The following is a 12,147-nucleotide window of genomic DNA, read 5'->3' as shown; positions in this document are numbered from 1 at the left end:
AAAAATTGCTGCAATAATAACGCCACCTCAGTGCTCTTACATTGTGGTTTTGACACTCTTCTCACTGAGAAGTGGGTTTCATGTTCCTTCCTCTTGAATTTGGGTGTGCTTGTGATTATGACAGATGCGACACTGTAATTTCTGACATTAGGTCATAAAAATGATATAGAATCTGCCTGTTTTTTTTCCTAGGTGCTTACTTTTGGATCCTAGCAATAGTGCTGAGGTCTAGTAGCCACAGGGAGATGCTACATGTACGCATTCTGGTTGAAAGCCCAGTGGACTCCTGGTGACAATCAATACGAACTTCCAGGCATGAGAAGGGAGAAGCCTTCAAATGCTTTCAGGCCAAGCCATTGAGTCACCCCCAGCAGGTGATGTCCTGTGGAGCAGAGATAGGCTGTTCTTACTGAACCCTGACAAAATAGCAAAATACATCTTTATTTTTTAAGCCACTAAGTTTAGGGTGGTTTGTTACTCTGCCACAGATGACTAAAATAGTCATTATTTTAACACATGTGGCCTGAGTTTTAGAATAAATTACTTGGCTTTTCCAAGGTTCACAGAGTAACTGATAAAGATATAGGATTCACAGTGAAATTTTATAATTTTACACACTTTATGTATATCAAAATTGTTTACAGGTTACCTAATAAGATCCATATTGCAATTGTAACCAATTATCTAATGACAAACCTGGGGCTACAGAGAAGTTAAGGAAAATTGTCCACATTTGCACAGGTTCTAAGTGGCCATAGGCCATATTCAGATTTGCTAGCCTCCCTCTCAAATATGTTTTTTTAACCATGACACAATCTAGCTTTATCGCTGCTCCCTCTTTCCATATTAATCCACGTCATCTTGACAGCTCTAGGATTATACAAGTTTAAGAGAAGAATTGAGTTACACACTCCAAATTGGTTTTAGTGTCCAAACCAAATATACATATTTGCACAAATATGTGCACATATTTTTTTCAGAGGATTATAGACCCACTTGAAGCCAATAGATTTAAATAGGTTTTCAGGATTCAGCATCTGTTCTTTAGAGTATAAGTGGAGCTACAGATTTTTATTTTAATTGAATTTATTGGGGTGACATTGGTTCACAAAACCATAGAGGTTTCAAGTGTACAACTCAATAAAACATAACACCTGCACACGGCATTGTGAACCCCTTTCCACAAGCAAAGTGCTCCTCCCTGGGAAAGTGGCATCTGGGTCTCCCAGGTGTGCTGAATCCCCGCTGATTTTCATCACCAGATGCTATGTGGGCTCCTCTTCCTATCTCTGTTGCTCTAAGATGGGGATTTCTGGGTGTGTTTGAGACCCCATGCTCCAGGGGGGTAGGGAGTTTTGCAGCCAAGATATTCCTCTAGCTCTTTGCTACCACACCTGAGTGCTGGTGATAGCCCTTTCCACTTCTCTACCCTTCTTACCAGTCCCTATGTGGCTTCTTCTGCAAATCCTTGGTTATAATATTTCAGTTCAGCTAGCCTTCATTTGGGTATTCAGGTTGATTGCTCTATAATTTAGCTGTAAATCCAGTTTGGGTATAATTAAAATATATACCTGTTAAGAAAAACAACAACAACTTGGCTTGTAAAGGTTAAGAAAACATCTTTGGGAGTAAGGCTACTGAATTTGGAATAGGTTATGGCCATATACTACCTGTACAAATTTGGCAAACTTTCTTCATGTCTTTGTGCCCTAGCCTTGTCATAAGTGATTAGCAGAAATAGCATTACATATCTTATTAGAGTCCAGTATGAAATTAAACAATTTTAATGTACATACAATTTCTAGAGTAGAACCTGACAAATAATGGGTTGTTTATTTTATTTTTTAATAATAGGTTTTCAATAAATGATAGCTGATTCATGTGTGCATGCATCCTCTTGTAAGTAAGCTTGTGGCATATCCTTATAACTTCACTGTTATTGCTTTTCATTTCATTTATACAACTAGTTTTAGTTAGTTTTTTAATGTAAGAGGTAAAGTGCAGATTTTTTTTCTACCACATTCCTTAGGCAGGTAAAAAAAAAAGATAGGGAGTTAATGTATAAAGACATACTTTCCATGAGTGAGGCAGTTTAAATTTTATGCAGAACAGTTACATAAAATTAGCAATAAAACGAAATGTTTACTAGTTATGGCTACACAATTCAGACTATTAAATTGTAAACTACCAAAATAAAGTCTACCTGGGTATGCTGATAGGCTAAGATGCAGAATTTAGATCTCTAACATATGTTTTAATCCTCTGGTAGAGGAAGAATTATCTAGAAACATAAGGGTGGATAAATAAGCACACGTATATGCAGGAAACATCTCATTTTCAACTGCCAATTCAATCTAATATGAGTCGGAAGATCATTCTGATATCACAAAGTTAAATTGCATTGCACTTTTCTATCTTAGCAACTGGCTAATTCAATCATAGCAATCATAGCACATAGATTTTTCATCAGTTTTTAATTTGCTTAATTTTTGTGAGCTGGTGGTTTAGAAAATTTTCAATTTTTCAACCCTAAGACTATAGGAATAAGGCCATGTGCTATTCTTTTTCTGTGTAATTTTCATTTCAATGTAGATTTTATAGTTCATTACCTGTCAATCAGTTTTCATTTTATCATGTTCCATAAAACGGTTTTATGCTTCTTTCAATGTCTTACATTCATTTTAGACTGAGCCCTATTTATTTCTCTAAGAGCTGTAGCCATCTGTAGCTGTGCACATTTAAATGTGCATTTATTTTAGCAAATGCAATATTTTGCTTTATATGTTATATTCATTTAGGATATTTATTCAAGCAAGTGAATACTGAGGAAGGAGCACTGTGACAAGCCATTTTACTCTCTGTTTTTTTTACTTATCCCAAAATTTGAGGTATACATTTTAAATACAATTTAAAATGCTAACACTTTGTATTTTGTCATCCAATTATTCTTAATCTAATAAACATTTTCTATAATTATATTCAAAGCACCTGGGCAAACATACATACATTTTTTACATAAATTAAAATTTTACATAAATTAACACTTAAATATGTAACAAAAGAAAAATAATCCATTCTTTAAAATTAGAAAGTATCTTTTTTTTTCAGACAAGTTTGTGCTCTTTTTCCCATGGTTTCATGTTTTCTTCATTTGACAGCTGTCTTTCCATTAAATAGATAGCAGCTTTATTTCTCCTTTGCATAAGAAATATTGGCCTTATCATTATCTTTAAAAAATGAAATGCATCAAAAGCTAACAAGAGCCCTAACCGGTTTGGCTCAGTGGATAGAGTGTCGGCCTGCGGACTGAAGGGTCCCAGGTTCGATTCTGGTCAAGGGCATGTACCTTGGTTGTGGGCACATCCTCAGTAGGGAGTGTGCAGGAGGCAGCTGATCGATGTTTCTCTCTCATTGATGTTTCTAACTCTCTATCCCTCTCCCTTCCTCTCTGTAAAAAATCAATAAAATACATTAAAAAAAAAGAAAAAAAAGCTAACAAGAAAATTTAGAGATATTTCCCTCAGAAACTAATTAATAAAGGTAGAGTTTTACTGAGGGAACTATGTTTTTGACTTTTGACCTAGTAAGTAAGAAATAATTTAAGAAGATACTTAGGATACTCTTTGATAAAACATACCAAAACATATTTTCTATAATCATATTTGGAAACTAATTTTAAATTATAACAGTAATTTTTGTGTTGTACTGATAAACCAGCTCTTCAGAAAACCATACAAACAAAATCCTGACTTGTAGCATTGGCCTAGTTCCATAGTAAATTGTTCCACCATTGTCTCACCTCTGATATATTGGATGTCATTCTTCTCCTTTAGCCCAGGGATTTCCTTATTTTTAAAGTTAACTTTTAATTTTACTACTTCCTTTAAAACATTCCAGATAGCTATATCTATTCTACTTATTAAGTCACTTCAGGATTTCCATTCTTAATTTTTTTCTTATCCAATTAAAATACATAACACTTTGGTATTTCAAAATGCCTAGTTTATTTCAGTAACTTTGTCACATTGTTATATTGCTGCACAATAAAACTAGGATTGTTATTGAAGCATTTGCATATAGAAATATGCTATATGTTTATACCTTGTATGTATCGTTTAAATCTGTTTTTTCTTTCTTTGATGAAAATTTTTTAAGTATCCCACAATTAGAAAATTTCCAAGCATATAGTAAAAAAAAGTATTCTCAACAATTGCCTGGCCTTCGCTAAGTGTATCTTTAACATTGCCTTTATCAGACTAAAAAACAAAGCTGTCTATAAGTATGCTTCCTAAAATTTAGTGGGGTTTTTTGTCCCCTTTTTAAAATCCCCCCCCCAAAAAAAAATTAATACAGTTTCCAAGGAAAACCTTTGCCTTTATTTTATTAACTTCCTGATTTCTGAACTTTCTCTTTCCTTATTTATTATGGATTTTATCTTTATAACACACATGAAAAGAGGGGGCACCAAAAGTTTAATTCTTTACAATTTAGTCCCAGGAGACAAAGTTAATACCAATAAAATGATTGCATCTGTTTATATTTTACTAGAGGCCCGGTGCATGAAATTTGTGCAGGGGCGGGGGCGCAGGTCCCTCAGCCCGGCCTGCACCCTCTCAAAATCCGGGACCACTGGCTCCTAATGGCTCTGCCTTCCTGTCTGATTGCCCCTAAGCGCTCGCCTGGCTGCCTGATTTTGTCCCTAAAACTCAAGCTTCTTCTTTTTTTATTTTTAATATTTATATTTCTTCTTTATTTTTTATTTTAAAAGTCAAGCTTCTTGAGAACATGAGGCATTAACATTACTCCATATTCCTCACAGAGAGGTAAGCATGGTAAACACAGCAAATACTTAATACTTATGGGCTTCTATACAAACACTTTCCAACCAGGGATGTTTTAATAGGAGAGTCTCCAAAAACTTGAACTGGAAAACCTAAAAGTAGAGTGCTCAGATTTCAGGCATCAGGTGCTATTAGCAGGATTTCTATCCCAATTAAACTCTAATTCTGAGCTCTCAACAGTCTGGACAAACTGCAAGTTTCTTATTCGTCACTGTCCCATTTTCCTTTTATTTTTTATTTTTGAGTTCAATGTTTTATATCCACATCAGTATCAACGTACCATACAAAACCTACCTGCCAGCTTAGCTGGGCAGGCAGGAGGGGGGATCCATGGCAGCATAGAAAACCGAGGTTCTTGTCCCAAAAGAGGAGAAAATGGGTTTACAGTCAAAACAAAATCAGAACCCAGCATGATCAAGGAGAAGCCTTGAAACTGCATTGAGCGGAGGTGCTGTGGACAGCAGTGCATCTCGGCTGGCCCAACAGTACCTGCAGCAGCCTCGGTTCCCGGGAAGCCTGGGGTCAGATAGGACCCAGCTCTTGAAGTTATTTTTAATAATTTTGCTTTTTGGGGAGGAGGGCTTCTGGGCAGCAGCTCCAAGTGGGGGTAACCGGTGCGGGTTTCACTTCAGGGTTTGGAGGGGAAGTTGGGTCTGTGGGGAGGGACCTGCCTGGCCCCAAATGTCACAGCGGAGGTTCTTGGAAGTGGCCCAGCGAAGTTCCTTCCTGCCTTCTTCCTGCCCTGACCCCAGGTCTATGGCTTAAAAATCAGGGCACCAGGCTGGGGCTGAGCACCCCAGGGGCCTTTGTAAACATGGCAGGTACAGGCAGGGGGAGCTTGGGGGAACTGTAGGAACTGGTGGGGGCAGCCAGAGCCAGGCTAGGGCAGTGCCCATGGGGAAAGGGGGTATGGGGTGGAGGAGTTATGCTCCTTTAACAGAGACTTAGAAGTATAGAGACTAAGAGAGACAGAGAGGACAGAGATGGGGATAGAAAGAGTGACAGGACGAGAGAGACTCAGAGAAAGAAAGACAGAGATAGAGACAGAGAAAGATTCACAAAGAAGACAGACAGACAGAAAGATGGAGTCCTGCTCTGTATGAGTCAGCAGGCTGAGGGGGGGCCAGGCTCCCATGGGATGTGCCAGTGTGATGGTAAGTGCATTGTTGTGTTGCACGAGGGAGGTGTGCTGGTAATGCAGCACCAGCTCCTTCAGAGACCCATACAAGTTGTAAGGCTCCACAGAACCCAAGCCAGTGGCCCTGTGGTAGATGACAGTGCTTGGTAGCTCCGTCATAGCAGCCCCGCTGGCTGCAGTCACAAAAGAGGAAGGTACCATCCCGCTTGCCTTCAGCATTTCCTCAGCCTGTGTGCGGTTGATCTTGCCCACATACCAGGTTCATTCCTCATGGTGGGGGAGGTCATGCTCATCCTCCATCAGTGCATACTGGTCTTCAGGCTCATTTTTTATTTTCTTCTGCTGGGCACCTTTCTGGGTGAGCCATACCAGGTACTGTTCTCGGATCTTGCGCAGCTGCATGAGGTCTGGCTTCAGGCTGTTCATACGCTTATCAATCTCCCGGTTGTCCAAGGCCTGTGTCCACAGCTCCTGTTCCAGCTTCATGCGCCTCTCATGTATCTCAGAGATGCGAGACTTGAGCCTTCTGAGTTGAGCAGGATCCTCTGCATCTCTTTTTCATTAACCTCACACTGGAAGCGCTCCAGATACTCCTTGCTGCACTTCTCTTGAGTCTGGCCCTGCTCTTCAAAAATCTTGATAGTTTCACTGAAGGCTTCAATTGTGGTGCGCTTTATCTGCAGTTCCTGAGAGGTGCGTGTGTACTCCTCGTAGAGCTGGTCGTACTTGCGGGTCTTGTCCTCCACTTCAAACCAAGGTAACAAACAAAACCTTTCATTCTGATCTTCCTCGCCGCAAGGGAACAGCAAACATCAATAGAAATAATTTCCTGCCAGAAGTCACGTCCAAATACCGCAAGACTGAGGACTATAGGGCTGATTATGTACATGCGCAATAACAGGCTCACATTCCAGCTGTAGGCACCCAGGCGTCCTCCACAATCCCGCAATCCTCTGATCGCATACTTCTGTTTTTTTTTAGCTCCTTCTTAAATGGTGTTTCCTTCAGTCCTGTTGCAAGTCCAGGGCCTGTAGTTGGAGAGGATTTTTCTGTTCTTTGACGTTGATAGCTGTTTACTATTTGGAATCAGTGAAGTTTTGGGAGTACTGCCGCTGCCATGAACATGTCGGTCCCAAGCGCACTCATGAAACAACTGCCCATTCAGTCCACAGCTGGCGCCGTCCTGGTTCGCGATGAGAAAGGTACTGTGCTGAGCCGTTTTCCAATCGGACCTTCCTCTTCCTTCCCCAGCACACTCCAAACCTACTCCAGGCCGACCACCCCAACCCTGCAGACCCTTAAGACCTTCCCCTCTATTTCTTCTACTTTCCCCATCAACTCGCACCCTATAGTGTTGTCTAGGGGCACCCCTAACTGCTCCCTAGGGGGTGGGGCCAGCCTGGGCAAGGGGCTGTGGTGTTCTGGTCTCTGGTCATAAGGTAGCTGGCTTTTTATATATATAGACTAGAGGCCCGATGCACAAACATTCATGCAAGAGTAGACCTTCCTTCCCCCAGCTGCCAGCACCGGCTTCCCTCTGGCACCCAGGACCCAGGCTGCTGGCACTGGCTTCCCTCCAGCACCTGGGACCCAGGGTGGCTTCCCTTGGGCCACAGCAGGCACCCGGGACCCGTGCTGGCTTCCCTTGGGCTGCCTGCAGGTACCCGGGACCACTGGCTTCCCTCTGGCCCCGGCTTTGTCAGGAAGGACGTCAGGAAGACATCTGGTCTAATTAGCATATTACCCTTTTATTGTTATAGATTCCAAAACCAATGGTGAAAATAGAATATATCATATATGTTTTACTCAGTTTCATCTTGCCCAAAATATCCTTTTATATTTTACAAATAAAATATTTTCTCTTTCAAGGAAACCACTTTCTGGAAAAGCAGCTTGAAAAGCTACTGGCCCAGAATATGTGATTGGTGGGGGAAGTTGAGAGGCTTGTAAAATGCAAATTGAGTAAGCAATGGGAAGCAGAGTGTTGAGTTAGGAGAAATGCCAAAAGAATTTGGAGGCTTTTAACATTGCGGGAATAATAAATACAACCACAGAAACAGAGATGACTACATGCTTCATGTCTTTGGCAGGAGTTATTCTATTGGGTCCATAAGAACCATATAGGGAGCCAGCAACAGTAGATTTCAGCATTTGATACTGGGAATAAATCAAGCCGAAGCTGTAGGAAACAATCCTGAGATTTAACAGTGTAAAGAAAGCATTAAGCTGCCATTTTTTTCTTCTCTGAAAAGAGACCATGGAGTTTTGAGGACAGAGTGTATACAGATCCTATAGACCTGATTTCAAATTCTGGGACTGTTGTCAGTGGGGTGCCCTCTGTGTTCCCACCTATTACTGGTGGAAGTGGAACTCTTGAAGTGAGACTAGGGAAAGAATTTCCTGAGGCCCCCATAGGGGATGGAACTTTGTGGAAAGCTTTATTGATGATGTAAAATTAAGGGGTTTCCCTTCCACGGTCCCATCTCTCTCTGTCTCATATGGAAAAAGTCCAAACTGGTCTTCATCAGGGCTAGGATTAAGGCCACTTCCCAAAGTCTCTGCTCCATATTAAAGTCCAGTCCAGTCCAGAATCTGGCCAGCTGAGCTTGCGCTCCCAGCTGCAACCCATTGCCTGTGGGGTCCGCATGTCCATGCGCCATGCGGCTGCTTAAGGACACATGGTTATGGAGGCACATGAGTAAGTAGGCATCATGGAGCAGGGGAGTAGGAGCACAGGAAATAACTCTTTGTGTGGGAATTATAACTGGGAGCTTAACCAATTAACCCTTCAGGATTTTGTATGTTTGCTGTGGCTCAACCCCTCTAGCCAATTATCCTTTGCCATGTTAGACTGACAGGCAAGTACCTTCCCTACCTCACCCAACTTCACTGCAAATACTCCAGTTTCCACCTTTGTTGGACTCTTTTCCCCTGTGATGTTCAGGGAATGAACTGGTGGTTTACTGTGGGGAGTGTGAAGCTGTAGCTTCCTGATGACCATGCTTATAATGTCTGGCCTTTCCTTTGCTCTCTTCCCATTATTAATATTAATAACTAGCTATTTAAAATAATAACAGGACCACCATTTACTTAGCTGTGTGATCTAAATAGGGTAGCTGGATAATATAGGACACCCAGTTAAATTTAAATGTTAGTTCACCAATGGATAATTGTTTAGTTACAAGAATGTGCCAAGTATATACCTGTACCTAAAAAAATAATATTCACCCTGGCTGGTGCCTCAGTGGATAGAGAATCAGCCCACACACCTAAGGGTCTTGTGTTTGATTCCCAGTCACGGTGCAGGTTCAATCCCCAGCTGCGGTCAGGGTGCATGGAGAAGGCTACTAATCAATGTGTCTCTCTCACACTGATGTTTCTCTCTCTCTCTCTCTCTCTCTCTCTCTCTCCCCATCTCTCTCTACCCATCTCTCCCTCCCTTCCACTCTCTCTAATCCACTCTCTCTAAAAATCAATGTAAAATATATATACTCAGGTGAGGATTAACAAAAAATTATTCTTTGTATATCTGAAATTCAGTTTTAACTGGGAATTCTGTATTTTTATTCATTAAATCTGGCAACCCTAGACCTAGGCAAGTTACTTAATATCTCTAAGTTTTATTTATCTCATCTACACTAATAAAAGAGAAAAATGGTAATTGGCGTACGACCGCTACCCTTCTGATTGGCTAATCAGCGTATCCTTATGCAAATTAACTGTCAGCCAAGATGGCGGCCGGCAGCCAGGCAGCTGGAAGCGAACGTGAGGCTTCCTTGCTCCAGTGACTGCAGACTCCAACGTTCCCCGCCTGAGCTGGCAGTTTGAAACATTCTAACAAATATAGCCGGCTGGGATCTCAGAGCTGAAGTTATACATTGTTTCGATTATAGAACGGCAAACAAACCAGCAGGGGAAGCCTCAGAGCTAGAGCCAGAGCTAAAGCTGACCCAGAAGAAAAAAAAAAAAGAAAAAAAGGAGTGGTTGGGAGCTTCCCGCCAGCCTGAAAGCAGTCAAAACCGCCAGCCTGAAAGCAGCCCTCAGCCCCTCACCCAGACTGGCCAGGCACCCCAGTGGGGACCCCGACCCTGAAGGGTGTGTGACCAGCTGCAAACAGCCATCATCCCCTCACCCAGGCTGGCCAGGCACCCCAGTGGGGACCCCCACCCTGATCCAGGACACCCTTCAGGGCAAACCAGCCAGCCCCAGGCCTCTATCCTATATAGTAAAAGGGTAATATGCCTCCCAGCACCGGGATCAGCGGAGCCGTGAGGCCTCCTGGCACCAGATCAGCGTGACAGGGGGCAGTGCCCAAACCCCCTGATTCCGCCCTGCGGCTCTGTGTGTGACAGGGTGTGGTGCCCCAACCCCCCTCCCCCCCGCCCACGGGCCCTGCTCTGTGTGTGACAGGGTGTGGCGTCCCAACCCCCTGATCGGCCCTGCTCTGTGTGTGACAGGGGGTGGTGCCCCAACCCCCCTCCCCCCGCCCACGGGCCCTGCTCTGTGTGTGACGGGGTAGAGCCATAACCTCCCCATCGGGCCTGCCCTGAGTGTGACAGTGGTGGCGCCCCAACCCCCTGATCGGCCCTGCTCTGTGGGTGATAGAGGGCGGCGCCCCAACCCCCTGATCCACCCTGCTCTGTGTGTGACAGGGGGCAGTGCCCTAACTCCCCTATCGGCCCTGCTCTGTGCGTGACAGGGGGGAGCTCCCCAACCTCCTGATGGGCCTTGCTCTGTGCATGAGAGGGGGAGCTCCCCAACCCCCTGATGGGCCCTGCTCTGTGCGTGATGGGGGGGGCAGTGCCCCAACCCCCTGATTGGCCCTGCTCTGTGAGTGACAGGGGGCAGCGCCCCAACCTCCTGATTGGCCCTGCTCTGTGCATCACAGGGGGTGGCGCCGCAACCTCCCCATTGAACCTGCCTTGAGTGTGACAGGGGGCGGTGCCCCAACCCCCCAATCAGCCCTACCCTGAGCGTGACTGAGGGTGGCATTGCAACCTCCCGATCCGCCCTGCTCTGTGCATGACAGGGGGTGGCGCCCCAACTCCCCAATCAGCCCTGCTCTGAGCCCGACCAGGGGCTGCACCTAGGGATTGGGCCTGCCCTCTGCCACTCAGGAGCAGGCCTAAGCCAGCAGGTCGTTATCTCCCGAGGGGTCCCAGACTGCGAGAGGGCACAGGCTGGGCTGAGGGACCCCCTCTTCCCCCCCGAGTGCACAAATTTTTGTGCACCGGGCCTCTAGTCTATAATAAAGTGGTGATAATTATATCAAATGAGAGAGAAATTATAAAGATACACACACACATAGTATATAAAAGTATTTGGGCAATAGTATTGGGACAATATCAGGTACAAGAAAATCTGATATAGAGAATCAAGATGGCGGCGTAGGGAGTGGACCTGTGCGTGCTGCTCTCTCACAGCATCATTGAAACTACCAACTATGAGGCAAACAACCACCACTCAGAACCATGGGGAAGTTGGCCCAGTGGGAGATCTACAACTGGAAGAAAAGAAAGAAGCACAGTAAGACTGAGTGGGAGCTACGGAGGCACCAAAACCAGAGGTACGCAGTCACAGGCCAGGCGGGCTGCAACTAGATTTGCGGTTTTTTTTCAATCGGAAGCGGTTACGAACCCTCGAATCCTCTGGGCTTGCTCGGGGCGGGTCTCTGAGGCCCCAGGCCCCACGGGGAGAGACAGCACGGCCTTCCAGCGGTCAGAAAGCGAGGGAGGCTCTGACGCATGGCTACTCGCTGGCACTGGGGGACGCGAAGCCCCGGTGTCCCAGAGAGGCGAGGGGCGCAGAGACGCTGCCAATGCTATCTTGCTCCGCACTGGCAACTCCCTGAGATCCCGCCCTACTCAATTTACATCCCCATCCAAGATGTGCCGGTGACACAAGAAGAAATGCCTGTGCTTTTGCAAACTCTCAAATCCACTGAGCTGGTTTGGACGGGATCATGAGGCACCAGACCCTACGGGGAGAGGCGGCACGGCCTTGCAGCTGTCAGAAAGCGAGGGAGGCTCTGTCGCACAGCTGCTCGCCGGCACTGGGTGACGCGAAGCCCCGGTGTCCCGGAGAGGGGAGGGGCCGCGGAGACGCAGCCAGTGCTATTTGCTCCGCCATGACGACTCCCTGAGACCCAGCCCTAATCAATTTACATCC

General features: G+C 44.8%; 1 pseudogene; it reads right to left on the bottom strand.

Moving 5' to 3' along the window:
- Positions 1 to 1,487: 1,487 nt before the first annotated feature.
- LOC102438363 lies at positions 1,488 to 12,108 on the bottom strand (annotated as a pseudogene).
- Between the last annotated feature and the right edge of the window lie 39 nt (positions 12,109 to 12,147).

Source organism: Myotis lucifugus, unplaced genomic scaffold (assembly GCF_000147115.1).
Source record: "Myotis lucifugus unplaced genomic scaffold, Myoluc2.0 scaffold_9, whole genome shotgun sequence".
NCBI classification, from domain to species: domain Eukaryota; kingdom Metazoa; phylum Chordata; class Mammalia; order Chiroptera; family Vespertilionidae; genus Myotis; species Myotis lucifugus.
The sequence above is the reverse complement of the archived record's forward strand: the minus strand, read 5'-3'. Positions and strand labels throughout refer to the sequence as shown.